Raw genomic sequence first — 17392 nt, 5'->3', positions numbered from 1 at the left:
TGTGAACCTCTTGTTGCCAAAGAAATGCCACTACAGATAGCTGCAATGTTGGAGCAAGCCCCAAAAGTCATGAATTACATAAACTCTCAGCCATTGAAATCCCAATTGTTGACTAATTTTGTGTGCGGAGAAGGGGGCCATGCATCAAAGTTTACTGTTGCACACCGAGGCGTGATTAGTTATGCAGGATGAGGTAATCTCCTATGTTCATGTGGTCCGTGAGAACTGACATGGTTTTCAATAATGCATGGACTTTCTTTTATAGTCTATTTGTTGGTTAGCTGGCATATCTTGCCAGACATTTTCAGTCATGTGAATGAACTATATCTAAAGTGCAGGGGAAGAAAGAACCAATCTTGGCCATCAAAGATAAACTTCAAGGATTCATAAGACCATAAGACATAGGAGTGGAAGTAAGGCCATTCGGCCCATCGAGTCCACTCCGCCATTCAATCATGGCTGATGCGCATTTCAGCTCCACTTTCCAGCGTTCTCCCCGTAGCCCTTAATTCCTTGAGACAACAAGAATCTATCAATCTCGGCCTTGAAGACATTTAGCGTCCCGGCTTCCACTGCACTCCGTGGCAATGAATTCCACAGGCCCACCACTCTGGCTGAAGAAATGTCTCCGCATTTCTGTTCTGAAATGACCCCCTCTAATTCTAAGGCTGTGTCCACGGGTCCTAGTCTCCTCGTTTAACTGAAACAATTTCCTAGCATCCACCTTTTCCAAGCCATGTATTATTTTGTACGTCTCTATTAAGTCTCCCCTTAATCTTCTAAACTCCAACGAATACAATCCCAGTATCCTCAGCCGTTCCTCATATGTTAGACCTGTCATTCCAGGGATCATCCGCTGGACACGTTCCAGTGCCAGTATGTCCTTCCTGAGGTGTGGGGACCAAAACTGGACTCAGTACTCCAAATGGGGCCTAACCAGAGCTTTATAAAGTCTTAGTAGTACATCTCTGCTTTTATATTCCAACCCTCTTGAAATAAGAGACAAGATTCAAGTCAAATCTTGGCCTTTGCCACACATTGGTGGCAGGACGTTCATTTGAGATATTTCCAGTAGCATCATTAGTGGCAGACACAGCTGTTGAGGTGCACAGCTTCATTCATACATCTTAAAACTGCGTGAGAACTTTCATTTCTACCTCACTTTGATAAATTGTGCAAGACTAAGACTAGATATGTTTGGTTCACTGATTCATCACAAAAGCTAATGTGAAAAGAAAGAGGACTACAGAGTTCTGTATCGCATAATGAAGCTGAAGTTTGGAGAGCTGTCATTGTACGTCCATGTTCACACTACAGGAGCATGCCATTTGATCAATTGTACCCATGCCAATCAACAAAGATCTGGTCACACTGAGCTCAAGTACATGTGTCGACTCAAGAGCCTGGATTCTCTGGCAACATAAGTGAATATCTATGTACAGATTGCATGTTACGTGAGTTTTTGGTTGAGCAGTTGTTTTCGCTCAGATGGAATCTGAAATTATTTCTCCTGAACACTCTCCTCTTAACCATCTACCTCTTACCTTAAATGTATGTCCCCTGGTTATTGATCTTTATACTAATGGAACAATGCCTTCTTATTCACAGTATGCTCAATCTTTTACATCTCTATCAACTATCCTCCCAACCTGCTCTGAGGAAAGCACCCCCAGCCAATTTGATCTTTCCTCATAGTTCAGACTCTGCAGCCCAGGCAGCATTCTGTAAATTCCCTTTGCACACTCTATAGTTCAATCAAATTCTTCCTACAATGTGATAACAAGAACTGCATGCATGTGTATAGTCTGACTGCAATGTATGAATATCTGATGATCTCTGAACATGTCATTGCTGTACTCCTGCCATTTCTTGCAGCATACCGTTGAGGATTTCAGCATTAGTGTATGTTTCAAAAAGAAAGAAAGAGGGACACACGTATGAGTGGCCTTCTCATCAATTCCTCTCTGGATCAAAAGGCTCAGTGCCATCATCACCTTCCTTACAAAGCTTTCGTCATCTAACATTAGCTTCTGTCCCAATGAAGCCTGGTGCTAAAATCATGCTTTCCTTGGTCACTTTGTTTATCTATGCAAACCTTCCTCACCTCGAGGAGATGAAAAAAAATCAGATTCCTTACCTGGGACAGTACGGTTATGAAGCATGTTCTCCAGTTAACTGCTGATTGCTTCTAGGAGCATTGTGGATTATATCCATAAGTTAACATGAACTTTTCTTGTTTTTCTTAAAATACCAAGCTGTATGTTAACACTGAACAAAGAACAGCAGATGCTGAAAACCAAACAAAAACACATTGCTAGAAAAACTCAGCCGATCTGTTAGCAGCTGTGGAGAGGAAGTAGAGTTAACGATTCAGGCCCAGTGACCCTTTACCTGAAATGTTAACTCTGCTTTCTCTTCAAAGGTACTGCCAGACTGGCTGAGTTTTCTAGCGGTTTGTTTTTATTTGTACAGGGCGACCGCTGTATCTGTGGAATCATTTTCTGCAATTTCAGTTACCTGCGGTTTACCATGGCCAAAACACATTACAGGGAACATTCCAGAACCAGCGACCGGGAATTGCTGAGAAGCTAAGTTTTCCTTTTTAAATGAATGGGTTTGCTCGTATCCGCAGTTTCAGGCTTCCACAATAGGTCTTGGAACATATCCCCTGCGGGTATGGGGGGGACTACTATATATGTCAGTACTGTTTGCCTATGTTGACAGTTCAACTGTACATCAAGAAAGCTGTTCTATCTTTGCCAGAACGGCAAGTTTGTTCAAGTGCATTATTGTACTTAAATCCCATCAGAAAGGTTTACAAATTTATTTACTGGAAATCTCTTTTAAATTAGAAGTTCCAAAACCAAGATTAGAATGACACACCAAGAAACGTTTTTCTATCATCACATAGTAAGTATCCAAGTAAATCTAGTAGCCTTGAAAGGCAGAAGCGTAGCTGCCTTGGGACTCATTGTCATCTTTGCAGCCACAATAGCAGGTTCAGTCGTAACCTTTTAAATTTGTTCACTTATACTATTCACCTGATGAAGGGACAGTGCTCCGAAAGCTAGGGATTTCAAATGAACCTGTTGGACTATAACCTGGCATCATGTGACTTCTGAATTTACCTGTCATTTATACCCAGGTTGACAAAGCATGGACTGGGTTTCGGTACTTAAAAAAAGTGGCTTTTTATTAGATGTGAATAGACTCTAGCTGCAAGGAAACAACAATGAACTGTTGGCATAGAATTCTACCAGTTAAAACATTAATTCCTCGAAAAACTAACCCCATCCCACCCCAAATGTGTGTGCATGTATGTGTGCACAGCCATGAACAAAAAAGGGTGTCATGGACAGAGGAAAAACTGGGAACACAGCAGTTCAGTGGTCATAGTGCATTGAATATCCTGAGATGATTTTTACGCTGATCAGAATGCTGCTTCTCTGGATGCTTCAGTGGTTTGTAGGAGGCATAGCGTGGCTGGCTCACACTCTCAAAACATCTGACTTATTATTTGAAAGTTATAGTGCAGTAGCTGAAAGAAAGATAAACTGGTTATCTTTAACACTTAAATTGGGTTTTGCTGGAGATGTATATCCTGAGCTATTGAAAATCTGAAGGCTTTTCCCTATTTTTGCAGCCCAAAGATGTTCAGCTGCTTGAGAATCAATCTCTCAAATATTGAGTCTCTCAACTGTTGGTAGGCAGAACGCTTTTATGGCAGTAAGTTCACAGACTAATCAGTCACTCGTAACTGTTTGAACTGCTCTCTGTATATGCCCTTGATTGTCGCTTGTCGGCACCTTCTGTTTGAACCGTCAGTGGTATTAAAAAGTGCTTATTATGAGTGTCAGGTTGTAGTAATCCTTGTTCTTAAATCAGGTACTCGCCCTATTTCTGTCCACAATTAGAAATGCAGAAAAAAAAGAAAATACATATTCTTTACATCCAGCATTTTAAAAATGAAATATCATTTCAAAAATGTATTTTTTTTTAAAGAAATGATGTACAAACCAAAAAAAAAGACAAGACTTGCATCCATTCGTTTTTCCTTATCCCTTATACAAACTTAACACTTCTTAAATCTTAACTTTGTCCAGAATATACACTGTTGGAATATGTAGATTCAGTTATATTATCTTTTCTAACAATGTGATAATCTGCATTACGTGGCTACAGCAAACTGCTCCTTATGCAAAGTTTCTCCATGTTTTAAACTTCACTGAAGGCCAGTGGATTATGGTCAGCATGATTTGTCTCCTTGTTATAGTGGTGGACTGAGAAGTCAAAGTGTTGAAGAGAGCCGATGTCACTCCCAAAGTTTCCTCTTCTATAGTAGAGTACTAGTTTTGGTATTTAATTTTTTACAAGGATGTTGTCAGGGCTGGAGGATCTGAGCTACAGGGAGAGGCTGAACAGGCTGGGGCCGTTTTCCCTGGAGCGTTGAAGATTGAGAGGTGATCTTACAGAGGTTTACAAAAATTTTGTATAGGATAAATAGACAAAGTCTTTTCCCTGGAATCAGGGAGTCCAGAACTAGAGGGCATAGGGTTTAGGGTGAGAGGGGAAAGATATAAAAGAGACCTAAGGGGCAACTTTTTCACGCAGAGGGTGGTGCGTGTATGGAATGAGCTGCCAGAGGATATGGTGGAGGCTGGTACAATTGCAATATTTAAGAGGCATTTGGATGGTTATATGAATAGGAAGGGTTTGGAGGGATTTGGGCTGGGTGCTGGCAGGTGGGACTAGATTTGGTTTGGGATATCTGGTTGGCATGGACGGGTTGGACCGAAGGGTCTGTTTCCATGCTGTACATCTGTGACTCTATAAATAGAGAAAATGGTTTCTCTTCCCCACTACTCATCCTGTAATAAGTGTGCACTTACTTCAATTCACTAGCATCAGTTGCCATTTTGAAAGGATTAGAAAAGTTTGTGGTGGTCAACACTGGTTCATTTTATTAGTACAGGTGCACAATGCTTTATCCGAGATGCTTGGGACCAGCTGGTTTTTGGAATTCAGGATTCTTCGAATGTCACAGTAAGTGACAGTTTGGTAAGATTTTTAAAAATGTTACCCAACAGCAGACACATTGAGTAAAATGGGCTCTGAAACAGAATTGAGACCTGCCAGTGCTGGGCCACACCCCTACACGTTGCATCTGAGTGACACGCATTGCGTGGGTGTGGAGTTTGGTTAACTGTTTGCACGCCAAGCAGTTAATGAGAAAAAATGTTTCACAAGAAAACCTTCAGATTTCAGAACTTTTCGGATTTTGGAAAAACTGTTGTCTTCCTGTACTGGCATAAGCTTGTCCAAACTAGTTCATTAATTAGGATTACCTTCTGCCTGTCTAGTAGATGTAATCTTTCACCCCAAACATGAGCTCTTACTATTCAAGGTACTGAGTTTTTAAAAATTCCTCTCAGAATAATCTCACTTGGCTTCATGTATGGTTTCAGTTCTGATGTTCATATCCACCTCTCAAAATTACTTCCCTTAATGAAGTAACCTTGCAGGTAGGTTTGCTACTGCTTTTGAGAGAGTTTAAACTAGTCTGGTAGGGCAGAGATGGGGCAATATTGATGAAATGTGGAGATGCATCATGCTACAGAAATCGAAGCAAGTCAGTGAGTTCAGCTACGTTGGGTGTCAGGAGAATAAGGCAAGGCTAGATGGTATTAATGCTAGGAGTGTAATAGTTAAGACCCAGTTCAGGGTGTGGATTGACACGTGGAAATTTGGTGTTTCCATCAGAGAAACTTGGGTGAGGGAATGGCAGGACTGGTAACTCGCCATTCTGGGGATCTTCAGGTGAGAGAGAAGAGGGTTTATAAAGGGTGGAGGATAGCACAATTACTGCAGTAAGGAAAGATTAGATTTTGAAAGGGTCTTCAAACAAGGATTTGTGCTTGGAACTTAGGAATACTAAAGGGCAGTCACATTACTGGGAGTTTATTATGGCCCCCCAAAGCATCAGCAAGAAATGGAAGAGCAAATATGTAGAAAGTTCAGAGGTGTGAGAGTAGTAATTGGGTAACTAAACTATGTGATTTCAATTTTCGCAACATAAATAGTCATGAGTTTCATGAAACTGGAAACCATTTCATGCTAATAAAGTTTCCTAGAATAGTCACATTTGCTTGTGTTTGGCCCATATCCCTGTAAACCTTTCCTATCCATGTATCTGTCCAAATATTTTTTAAATGTTTTGTTAGTGATTTTACATTTGTAGGGGGCACAGGGATAAGGCTTATTTTCTCAGTGCACTTCGTACCCCCTCACTATTCCCTCTTATTGCAGAGGGAGGAGTGCAAGCGGAATCTTGTGGGAGGGCTGTCATTTGGATGAGACTTAAAGTTGTGAATTGATTAAAGTATTATAAGGCCAGGTCTAGATGAATTAATTAAAAATCATTGTTTAAATAAAGTACTAATGAATTCTAACAGAGTTTAAAGCTATTTCCGATTTGGATAGCAACTGAAACCTAGCAATTGGGATTCCTACATCCCATGGTGCGAGTTGTGTGTCTTAGGAAACTGTGTCAGATATCTCCAAATGCTTCAGCTCAAGCTGAAGATTTCTGAATTTGAAAGCCAACTATAATCACTATGGGGAATCCGCGAGGATGCAAGTTCCCCAGGTCAGACTTTCCAATAGGATCGTAACTTGAGTGGTCAGGTCAGTAGATAGGTGACAATTAGAGAAGGCAGGAACTGCAGGAGTATTTTGTGTGTACCACTCAAAAGCTCAGTGGGAAGATTTCCATTCTTCCAAACTGGTAACCTCAGCCAGTATGTCATGATTTGGAGATGCCGGTGTTGGACTGGGGTATACAAAGTTAAAAATCACACAACACCAGGTTATAGTCCAACAGGTTTAATTGGAAGCATAGTAGCTTTCGGAGCGACACTCCTTCATCAGGTGGTAGCGTCGCTCCGAAAGCTAGTGTGCTTCCAATTAAACCTGTTGGACTATAACCTGATGTTGTGTGATTTTTAACTCCGCCAGTATGGGAATTAAACGATGCTGTTGAAGTCACTCTAGCACAAACCAACCTTTTAGCCAACTGAACTAACAGGAATTGGTGAAGAAATTGAGATTTTGAAGAATGCAACCTTTTGAATTACAACCTTCACATTAATGTTAACAAGAGTAGAAAAAGAGTAGATCAATGTGTGGCATAAATATGGTGCAGGACAGAAGACTTTGGATTCATTATTTCTTCTAAGTGTCCGGATAGTGTTTGTTGTATCTATTCGTAGAAGAGATGGAAATGTGTTGCTGGAAAAGCGCAGCAGGTCAGGCAGCATCTAGGGAACAGGAGAATCGACGTTTCGGGCATTAGCCCTTCTTCAGGAATGAGGAAAGTTGGTCCAGCAGGCTAAGATAAAAGATAGGGAGGAGGGACTTGGGGGAGGGGCGTCGGAAATGTGATAGGTGGAAAGAGGTCAAGGTGAGGGTGATAGGTCAGACTGGGGTGGGGGCGGAGAGGTCGGGAAGAAGATTGCAGGTTAGGAAGGCGGTGCTGAATTTGATGGATTTGACTGAGACAGGCTGGGGGGAGGGGAAATGAGGAAATTGGTGAAATCTGAGTTCATCCCTTGTGGTTGGAGGGTTCCTAGCCGGAAGATGAGGCGTTCTTCCTCCAACCGTCGTTTCGCTGTGGTCTGACGATGGAGGAGTCCAAAGACCTGCATATCCTTGGTGGAGTGGGAGGGGGAATTGAAATGTTGAGCTACAGGGTGGTTGGGTTGGTTGGTCCGGGTGTCCCAGAGGTAGAAGGCCCAATAAGGGATGACACAGTTCTGGGGAACAAAACCGAACAAATGATCATTATGACAGTAGGTAATCATTTTAGTGTTAGTGACCAATACATGCAGTTCAATTTGTAATGGACACGAGGAAGATGTCCTGCAAAAAATGGCTTTGAACTGGGGGAAGGCAAATTTTATTAAAGTGGGATCTGACTAAAGTTGACTGGGAACAGCTCCTTGTGGGTAAATCTACAGATGAGTAGGAGGGAGCATTCAGAAAGAAGCTGGGGAAAGTACACATCCAACATGTGCCCTTTAAGAAAGGAAATATAGGATTAATGTGTTCAGGGAACCCTGAATGTTTAGGGTAATTCGCAACTGAATGAGGAAAAAGAGAAAGACCTTCAAGTCCTAATGGTGAAATTTAGCTGCAGCACAGGAGGAATATTCAAAGTTTGTGAGAAGATTTGTAGCTCGGGTGCTCGTTGTTGTGGTTCTGTTTGCCGAGCTGGGAATTTGTGTTGTAGGAGGAATATAGGAAGAGGAATTTAAGAAAGCAATTGGAGTGAAAGATGGGGAGAAGGTGGTACATGAAAAAGGACTTGTGAACAGGATTAGGGAGAATCCTAAAATAGATGATTAGTACATTGAAGGGAAGAAGTTAGAGAAAGAATAGGGCCAATTAGGGACCAAGGGGTCGATCTGTGTGTAAAGCCAAGGATATTGGAAGGGTATTAAGTGAATATTTATCTTTGGTCTTTGCATTCTGGAAATGAGAATGTAGGTATGGAATTCAGGAGAAGAGATTGTGTGGAACTTGCACAGTTTGACACAGGAAATGTGGAGACATGGGAGCCTCTGCTGGGCTTGAAAACAGACAGATCTCCCGGCCTACATAAATTGCATCCCAGGCTGCTGTGGGAGCCGAGGCAGGAAATTGCAGGGGCTCTGGCACATTTTAATTTCACTCTGGTCATTGGCGAAGTAACAGGACGTTGGCTAATGTGGTTCCAAGAAAGTGGTAGAGATGAACCAGAAAGTTGTAGACCGGTGAGCTTTGTGTCAGTGATAGGGAAGCTATCAGAGAAAATTCTGAAGGGGTGAGTTAATATGAACTTGGAAATGCATGGGTTGGGTTGTCAGCGTGGCAGAGGGAGGTCATGCCGAACAAATTTGTTAGAATTTTACGAAAACGTGTGTAGACAAGAGAAGTTCATTTGGTGTAGTTCACATGGATTTTAGCAAAGCCTTTAATAGGGTGCCACACGGGAGACTGAGAAGGTTAAAGCACATGGAACTGAGAGAAACTTGGTGAGGTGGATCAGGAACTGGCTTAGTAATAGGACACAAAGGGTAGTGCTGTAAGACTGTCTGAGTGACTGGAGGCCAGTATCCAGCAGTGTACCACAAGGATAGGTAATGGGAACTTATTATTTGTTAAATACATAAATGATATAGATGAGAATGTTAAGGAAGATGACACCCCAAGATTTATAGGGTGGTTAATAGTGAAGAAGATGGTTGTAGGTTGCAGGAAGGTAAGATGAGTTGGTCAGGTGGGCTGGGCAGTAGAAGATGGTATTTAATTCTGATAAGTGTGAGGTATGCACTTTGGAAGAACCAACAATATGATGGAGTATTTAATGAATGGCAGGACACTCTAGCTTAGAGGAACAGAGGGATCTTGGAATAATTACCCTCAGGTTCCTGAAGTCAACAGGCATGTGTGATGCTTTCATCAATTGTGGCAGAGAGTATAAGAGCTAGGAGATAATGTTAGAGTTGTACAGAGCATCCGTTAGGCTATAGCTAGTCTACTATTTGCAGTTCTGATCACCTCACTACAGGAAGAATGTGATAGCACGAGAGGGGCTACAGAGGAGGTTCACAAGGATGTTGGTTGTATTGGAGCAATTGAGGTATAAGGGAAGTTTCGATAGTCTTGGATTGTTTTCTTTCAAGAACAGACAAGGCTAAAGGTTGGGTGGGGAGACATGATTGAGGTGTGTCAGACTGAAGGGTATGGATAATGTAAGTGAGGAGCAGCTGTTCTCCTTGGTTGAGGGATCAATCACAAGTGGGCATAGTTTTAGGTAAAGGGGCAGGAGATTCAGAAGGGATTTAAGAAAAATTACTTTTTCACTCTGAAAATGTTGGAAATCTGGAATGCGCAGCTTGGGAAGAAAGTAGAGGCCAAAAACCTTAAACCTTTTAAAAAAAAAAGTCTTTGAACACTTGAAATATTATAACATTGACAAAACATATATCATAACAGGTGCAGGAAATTGTAATTAGCAGCCCATTAGTGCTAGTTATTATGAGTGCACACTTGATGGGCTGAAGGGGCTTATCTGCGCTGAATGACTGTGACTTCATTCTTTAAAATCAATGTAGCTTTGCCTCGTTTGCTTAAATTCCTGAACCTTTGCTTATAATCAACAGGCACTAACTTGTATATAGCCAATATAGTTTTCTCTGAGGTGTCATAATCGCAAGAAACCAGCTCTGACAGTGAGACGTCAATTTCCTGTACTTTACTGGTCAACGTATTCTCCATGAGCAGTGTCCAATCCCCTCTTGCCCATCTCATTTGTCTAACTATTTTCTCAAAGGACAAGAAGGCATTCACCTCCTTCTTGAATTTTACTAGAACCTATGCAAGTCCTTACTTGCCTTCAAATTATGACTCCGGGTACTCCCTACCAAGGGCTGTAACAGTATCTGAGTCTCCTGTATGAATTTTCTCAGACTGTGATTCTGGTTTTCTCATTGCTGTTTCCTGCCCTTGCAATTACATTTGCCACCCCCTTTTCCTTATCTTTTTCTCCCCTTTGGAATTCCATCTCCAGTTTTCGAATTGAACTGTAACTGAATATTACCTGATTAGCATGTTTCACTCCCCTGCTCCCCTTGTATTTCTTCGAAACTCAAATACAATGCTAGAACCTCCGTTATCTCTGCATTATCTGGAAGAGGTAGGAAAGTGATCTCAAATTTACCCACCAAGTCAATGAACCTGTGCTTTGAAATTTCTCCTGTGACAGTCAGGGAGAATTATGCCACCTGCAGGAAATACTTTGTTATGCCATGTCTTAACTCAGAACAGAACTGGGTGTTTTGCTTTATGTATATTACTTACCAATACTACACCCAAATACTATTACTAGTTGCAGATTTGTCCCCGATGAGCAGTCTGTCTAGGGTAACATGTTGGAAATTAAGCTGTGTTATGCCTGGAGTCTTCATCCAAATTAAAAAATTTATCAGAGCTTGCAAAATTTCCCAATTTGTGTCCTTTAGACCAGGTTGACAAAGCATGGAACAGATTTCTGTACTTACCAAGAGTTAGTATTCTTATAAGTAAATAGGTTTCAGCGGAAATTATGAATACTTGTCATACTAGCTAAAACTCTAATCCCCACTACCACATGCACTGATAGAAACAAGACATTGGTTGTTACAGACTAAGGGAAATCTAGGGATGCAGTTCAGTGGTAGTTTGCAAGATTTACTGAGAGGTTCTTGTACTGACCAGAACGCTGCTTCTCTGGATGCTTTCACTGGTTTGCAGGAGGTACACAGTGGATGGTTAACCCTTATAAAAGATCTTGACTAATTACAAAAACTTACTGCAACTGCTGAACGTAGAAGTTGGCTATTTTCAGCCCTTCAGGTAGGTTTTACTAAAGAGAACTGTTGGAGATCTGAAGGCTTCTCCTAACTTGTTCAAACCCCCATGATGTTCAACCTAAGAAACCAGTCTCCACTCTTGATGTTTGTCATCAGTTATTTGTCTTGTTATTGGTTGCATCTCCATTTTTACACTTGGCTGCAGTCTTTCTGCAGTTTCTCCTATTACTGCTTGAACCTGTAGCTGTGTAAATAGTGCTTGCGATGATTGTCAGACTTCTAAAAATTTCAGTAATCCTTCAGCAATCCTTGTCTTTAAAACCATTCTTTTACTGCTTTGCTCCATGACATAAAAATGTAGATAAGACATGATCTTTACAATATCTCACTATAATGAATCTTAATTGTAATTTTCACTTGAGAAATAACATTTGTGCTATGTCTTTCTGAAAGTACATAAATTGGAGTATATAAATTGAGTGATATTGCTTTGTCCTTTTGTGTTAGGTGAAAAAGTGTCTGAGATACTCTCCCAATATCATTTCTTTTACCTTCTCAGAGAAAATGCAATAAATTTGAGGTTCATCTCTGTCGAGGGGAATTTGTTGCAACTACCGCTCTATATTTATTAAGGATATATAGCCTCTTATTTACAGCATTATTTATTTTTAAGAATGATGCATATTTCATTTGGGCCACTGAAGACTTGCATTGAATGTCCAAAAGAGTGATTGATTTGTATTTTAAGACTGTATCTGGTCTATAATGTATATAGGTTAATTGTTTCTCATCTAGCATGAGAATAAGCTGGTACTTTGGCTATGTTCCAGACTTCTTCCTGAGGTGGTTGAAAGTTCCTTTCATTTTTGTTGAACACTTTGGTTAACAGTCTCAGGCCAATGAAAGGACTATTGTTAGTAGAACATGAGCTATTTAAGATAACCAGGTACCTCTAAAAAATTATCTAATATGCTGATTGGACTATACCAGAGACTGTCAATTTATGGGCTGCAAGGCTTCTGGTAAAATGACTCCTTTCTTTTCAGAGTAATGGCAACAGAGACTTCATAAAAGAGTCATTTGGATATTTTAGTGATCATTCTAATGAGAAAGATTTGCTATTTTTAAGAGGTGTGATTTATTCTACTCTTAATCTAGAACCAGTCATGAGGAAATAACACAAGAAAAAGGAGCAGGCCGTTTGGTTTCTCAAGCCTGCCCTCCTGTTTTGTAAAACTTAGGCTTATCTGCCCAGGTCTCGTCTTCATTTGTGTCAACTTGTCACACTCAATTGCTCGATAGTTCAAAAATCTATCTCCCACCTCCTTAAATACATTGTGACCTAGCCTCCACAATTCCTTGGGGTAGAGAATTTCTCGCATTCATTAACCTTTTGAGGAAGAAATTCTTCCCATTGTTGTGGGGAAAAATACCAGTCTTGGAGTCAGAAACTGGGTTCAATGAAAGTTTATTGCACAAGGAAATACCAAAGCTCCGGGGAGAGAGAGGCACCAACACCGCAGTTTTCTCTCGACCCGGAGCACATTTAAAGAAACGTTTATGCATTTTGTGATAAAATAGGTCAGTGATGAGATTATTGTCTTCGTAACATAGTTTGTTTATGGCAATCACTGCAAAATTGTTGATATTTTCGATACGGTCTTTGTCAGTTGCAGCGCAGCCTTTGTTAATTTCCACTTGCTCATTGTCAGTTTCAGTGTAGACCTTGTCAGTTTCAATGTCTGCATGGAAATCCATTGCTGTAGTAATGGGCGCTAATTGCTCTTCCTGAGAAGGACGGTTACTGTAGCCTGGCTATTAGCACTTTATATTGAGTCCATATCACCAATAAGAGGTGTTGGCTGGACTCATGTGTATTCTCTCCCCCACCTGCCTTAAATTAATCAATTGGGTTGTGAGTGCATTGTGTTGGCATTCTGGTGGCCCCACGCAGTATGTTGCGTGTCAAGGTGGCCAACTGATGGCTCAGTGACCATCTTGTGTGTCTAGTGTCACCCTGTCCCATGCCATCTCCCACTTCTCCAGTTTCAATTTTAAATGAATGTCTCTTCATTTTGCAGCTATGTCCTTTTGAGTTTAAGATTCCCAGCTAAGGGGAGCATCTTAACATGTACCCTATCAAACCCCCTCTGGCTTCTGTATGTTTCAATAAGATCACTCCTCATTCTGCTAAACTCTGATGAATAAAGGCTTAATCTATTTAACCATTCTTGGTTTTCAGTCCCTTCATTCCTGAAATGAAGCTAGTGAATCTCTTTTGAACTATCACCAAGGACAGCATACCCTTCTTAATTATGGGGACCAAAGCTGCACGCAGTACTTAAGTGTGGTCTCACTGCTACTCTGATTGTAACAAGATATTTCTATTTTTAAATTCCAGCTTCACAGTAACAGAGGCCACAATTCCATTTGCTGCCATAGAGTCAAAGATGTACAGCATGGAAACAGACCCTTCGGTCCAACCTGTCCATGCCAACCAGATATCCCAACTCAAATCTAGTCCCATCTGCCAGCACCCAGCCCAAATCCCTCCAAACCCTTCCTATTCATATACTCATCCAAATGCCTCTTAAATGTTGCAATTGTACTAGCCTCCACTACATCCTCTGGCAGCTCATTCCATACACGTACCACCCTCTGCGTGCAAATGTTGCCCCCTTAGGTCTTTTTAATATCTTTCCCCTCTCACCCTAAACCCTATGCCCTCTAGTTCTGAACTCCCTGATTCCAGGGGAAAGACTTTGTCTATTTATCCTATACGTGCCCCTCATAATTTTGTAAACCCCTATAAGGTCACCTCTCAATCTCCGATGCTCCAGGGAAAACGGCCCCAGCCTGTTCAGCCTCTCCCTGTAGCTCAGATCCTCCAGCCCTGGCAACATCCTTGTAAAAAGTTAAATACCAAAACTAGTACTCTACTATAGAAGAGGAAACTTTGGGAGTGGCGTCGGCTCTCTTCAACACTTTGACTTCTCAGTCCACCACAATAATAAAGAGACATAATTCATGCTGACCATAATCCACTGGCCTTCAGTGAAGTTTAAAACATGGAGAAACTTTGCATAGGAGCAGTTTGCTGTAGCCACATAATGCAGATTATCACATTGTTAGGAAAGATAATATAACTGAATCTACATATTCCAACAGTGTACATTCTGGACAAAGTTAAGATTTAAGAAGTGTTAAGTTTGTATAAGGGATAAGGAAAAACGAATGGATGCAAGTCTTGTCTTTTTTTTGGTTTGTACATCATTTGTAAACCTCTATAAGGTCACCCTTCAGCCTCCAACACTCCAGGGAAAACGGCCCCAGGCCTGTTCAGCCTCTCACTGCGTAGCTCAAATTCTCCAAGCCTGGCAACATCCTTGTAAATCTTTTCTAAACCCTTTCAAGTTTCACAACATCTTTCAGATAGGAAGGAGACCAGAATTGCACGCAATATTCCAACAGTGACCTAACTAATGTCCTGTACAGCCGCAACATGACCTCCTAACTCCTGTACTCAATACTCTGACCAATAAAGGAAAGCATACCAAATGCCGTCTTCACTATTCTATCTACCTGCGACTCCACTTTCAAGGAGCTATGAACCTGCACTCCAAGGTTTCTTTGTTCAGCAACACTCGCTAGGACCTTACCATTAAGTGTATAAGTCCTGCTCAGATTTGCTTTCCCAAAATGCAGCACCTCACATTTATCTGAATTATCTTGTTGCACTGCATGCTACCCCTGTATTTCATGCACCAGATTCCCCTCTGTAGATTTTTGGATTCTTTCTCCATTTAAATAAGACTATCTTTAAATTTAATCATAAACCATGACTTCCCACTTCGCTACATTAAACTGCACCTGCCAAGTTTTTGCCCACTCATTCAACCTTTCTATATCTCTTTGCAGATTCCTTATGTTCTCATCACACCATGCCTTCCCTATGATTTTTATATCAGCAAATTTGGGTCTATTACACTCTGCCCCATCCTCCAAGTCATTGATAGAGTAGATAATTAAGGCCCTTGGCCTGATCCTTGTGGTGCTCCACTAGTTATCTTTCCAAATGAAAGAAATTAATCCTGACACTGTCATCTGTCTTAGCAAATCCTCAATTAATATATGGCTCCAATGCAATGAGCTCCTGCGTCATGCAATAACCTTTCAAAAGGCATCTTTTCAAATGCCTTCTCGAAATCCAAACACACTACATTTAACAGCTCCTCTTTGTCAACTCTATATATCATATTCTCAAAGAACTCAGCAAATTTATGCAACATGACCTCCTTGTCCTGAAACATTTTAACTTTGATTGCATTAAGCTTTTCTAAATGTTCTGCTATTTCTTTAATAGTGGATGCTAACATCAATGATTTGTTTTGCTGACTAGCCTACAGTACCCTACTAGCGAAAACCAAAATACTGGAATATTATAAATCTGGAATATAAGCCAAAAAAATTTGAACAACCTCGACGTGCTTGGCAGAGTTGAAAAATAAAAACTGACATGAAACGTCAAATCACCATAGATGCTGCCAAACATAATGAGTTTCTCCAGCATTCTCTCTTTTCATAGCTTCCTGCCTTGTGTCTACCTCCCTTGTTGAACAATGATACATTAGCAGCTTTTGAAGATGTTGAAACCCCCACAGAATAGAGTGAATTTGGGAATATTTGAACCAGTAACTTTTTTGTCACTTCTTTGGATGTAGGTAATAAGGTCCTGGGAAAGTGTTTGCCTTCAGTGCTATTAGCTAGTCAAATGCTTTGACTCCTATAATAGAAGCTGTTGCAAGATCCCTATTAGCACCTTGCTTATGTGATGTCTTTGGAATGGTTACAGTGTCCTCCACCATGAAGAACGATGCATAATATTGATTAATCTGCCATTTCCGTTCTCCAATATCAATTTCCCAGTCCCATTGGTCCCACACTGACTTTAGAAGCTCTCTCGTACATATAAAATGGAAATCTTGCTGTCTGTTTTTTATGCTGCTTTTCTGTCTTGTTAGCTTTTTAGTCATCTGCTAGTTCCTAAAACACAAGGAAAGCATTCACAATTCTGTTGTATATCTCTAATTTTTGTTGCTTTGAATGCTATAGTTTTTAAAATTTGGTATTCTCCTCGATTGCTTTTGTTAACCACAGGTAGTTCATACTTATCAACTCCTTTTTTGACTGGATTAAATTTTTGATAAGTATTAATGAAATATGTTTAATGTATTCCTGTTTCGACTATTTCCCAGTCTGCTTTACACAACACTTTTTTTTATATCTCTTAATTGCCCATAAGTAGTTTGAGGACCCTTGTTGGCATTTGAAGCTGCCCTCCCTCAAACTGAATTTGAAATTCTACCGTGTTATAATTTTTACACCGAAGAGGTTCTTAGTTGCGAGATTAATTTAGTCCTACCTCATTATAAGATCTAAAGTGGCTTGTTTTCAACAGTTTGTGCTATATACTCAAAGAAACAATTCCTGATCTCTGCAAATTCATATTTCATATTATAATTATCTAATTTCTCCAATCAATATGCATATTAAAATCTCATGACAATTCTTACCCCCTTTTTATTGACCTGTATTGTTTCGCAGTTTATTCCTTTGTCTTATAGTGAGGCAATTCTTTGGGATCTGTAGGTGATTCCTACCCATGGCTTCTTTCCCTTGTTATTACTTGCTTCCACATCATGATCTATTGCACCTATATCACTACTCTCCATCGCACTGACACCTTTCTTTATTAGTGATGTTGCCCCAACTCCTTTTTGCCAAATTTTCTGGAACATCGAATACCATGAAATATTGAGTTCCCAATCCTAGTTAGCCTGCAGCCACACCTTTGTGGTAGCTAACAAGTCATTTTCATTTATTTTGTTTGTGCCTTCAACTCATTTATCCTGTCACAAATGCTGTATGTGTTCAGATAAAGAACCTTAAGCTCACTTTCCTGGCATTGCCTTTTCATTGCTCTGTACCTCTTCTTATTTCTA

The 17392-nt window shown here is 40.5% G+C and overlaps 1 protein-coding gene across 2 annotated transcripts in view; it reads left to right on the top strand.

Annotated features, from left to right (window-relative positions):
- trim33 (tripartite motif containing 33) overlaps positions 1 to 17392 on the top strand; it is a 151875-nt gene that overhangs the window by 49818 nt on the left and 84665 nt on the right. The window lies entirely within an intron of this gene.

This window comes from Chiloscyllium plagiosum, unplaced genomic scaffold (assembly GCF_037043375.1).
Source record: "Chiloscyllium plagiosum isolate Xiang-an unplaced genomic scaffold, Cpla_swu_hap1 HiC_scaffold_26, whole genome shotgun sequence".
NCBI lineage: Eukaryota > Metazoa > Chordata > Chondrichthyes > Orectolobiformes > Hemiscylliidae > Chiloscyllium > Chiloscyllium plagiosum.
Note: the sequence above shows the minus strand (reverse complement) of the source record. Positions and strands in the feature narration are given on the sequence as shown.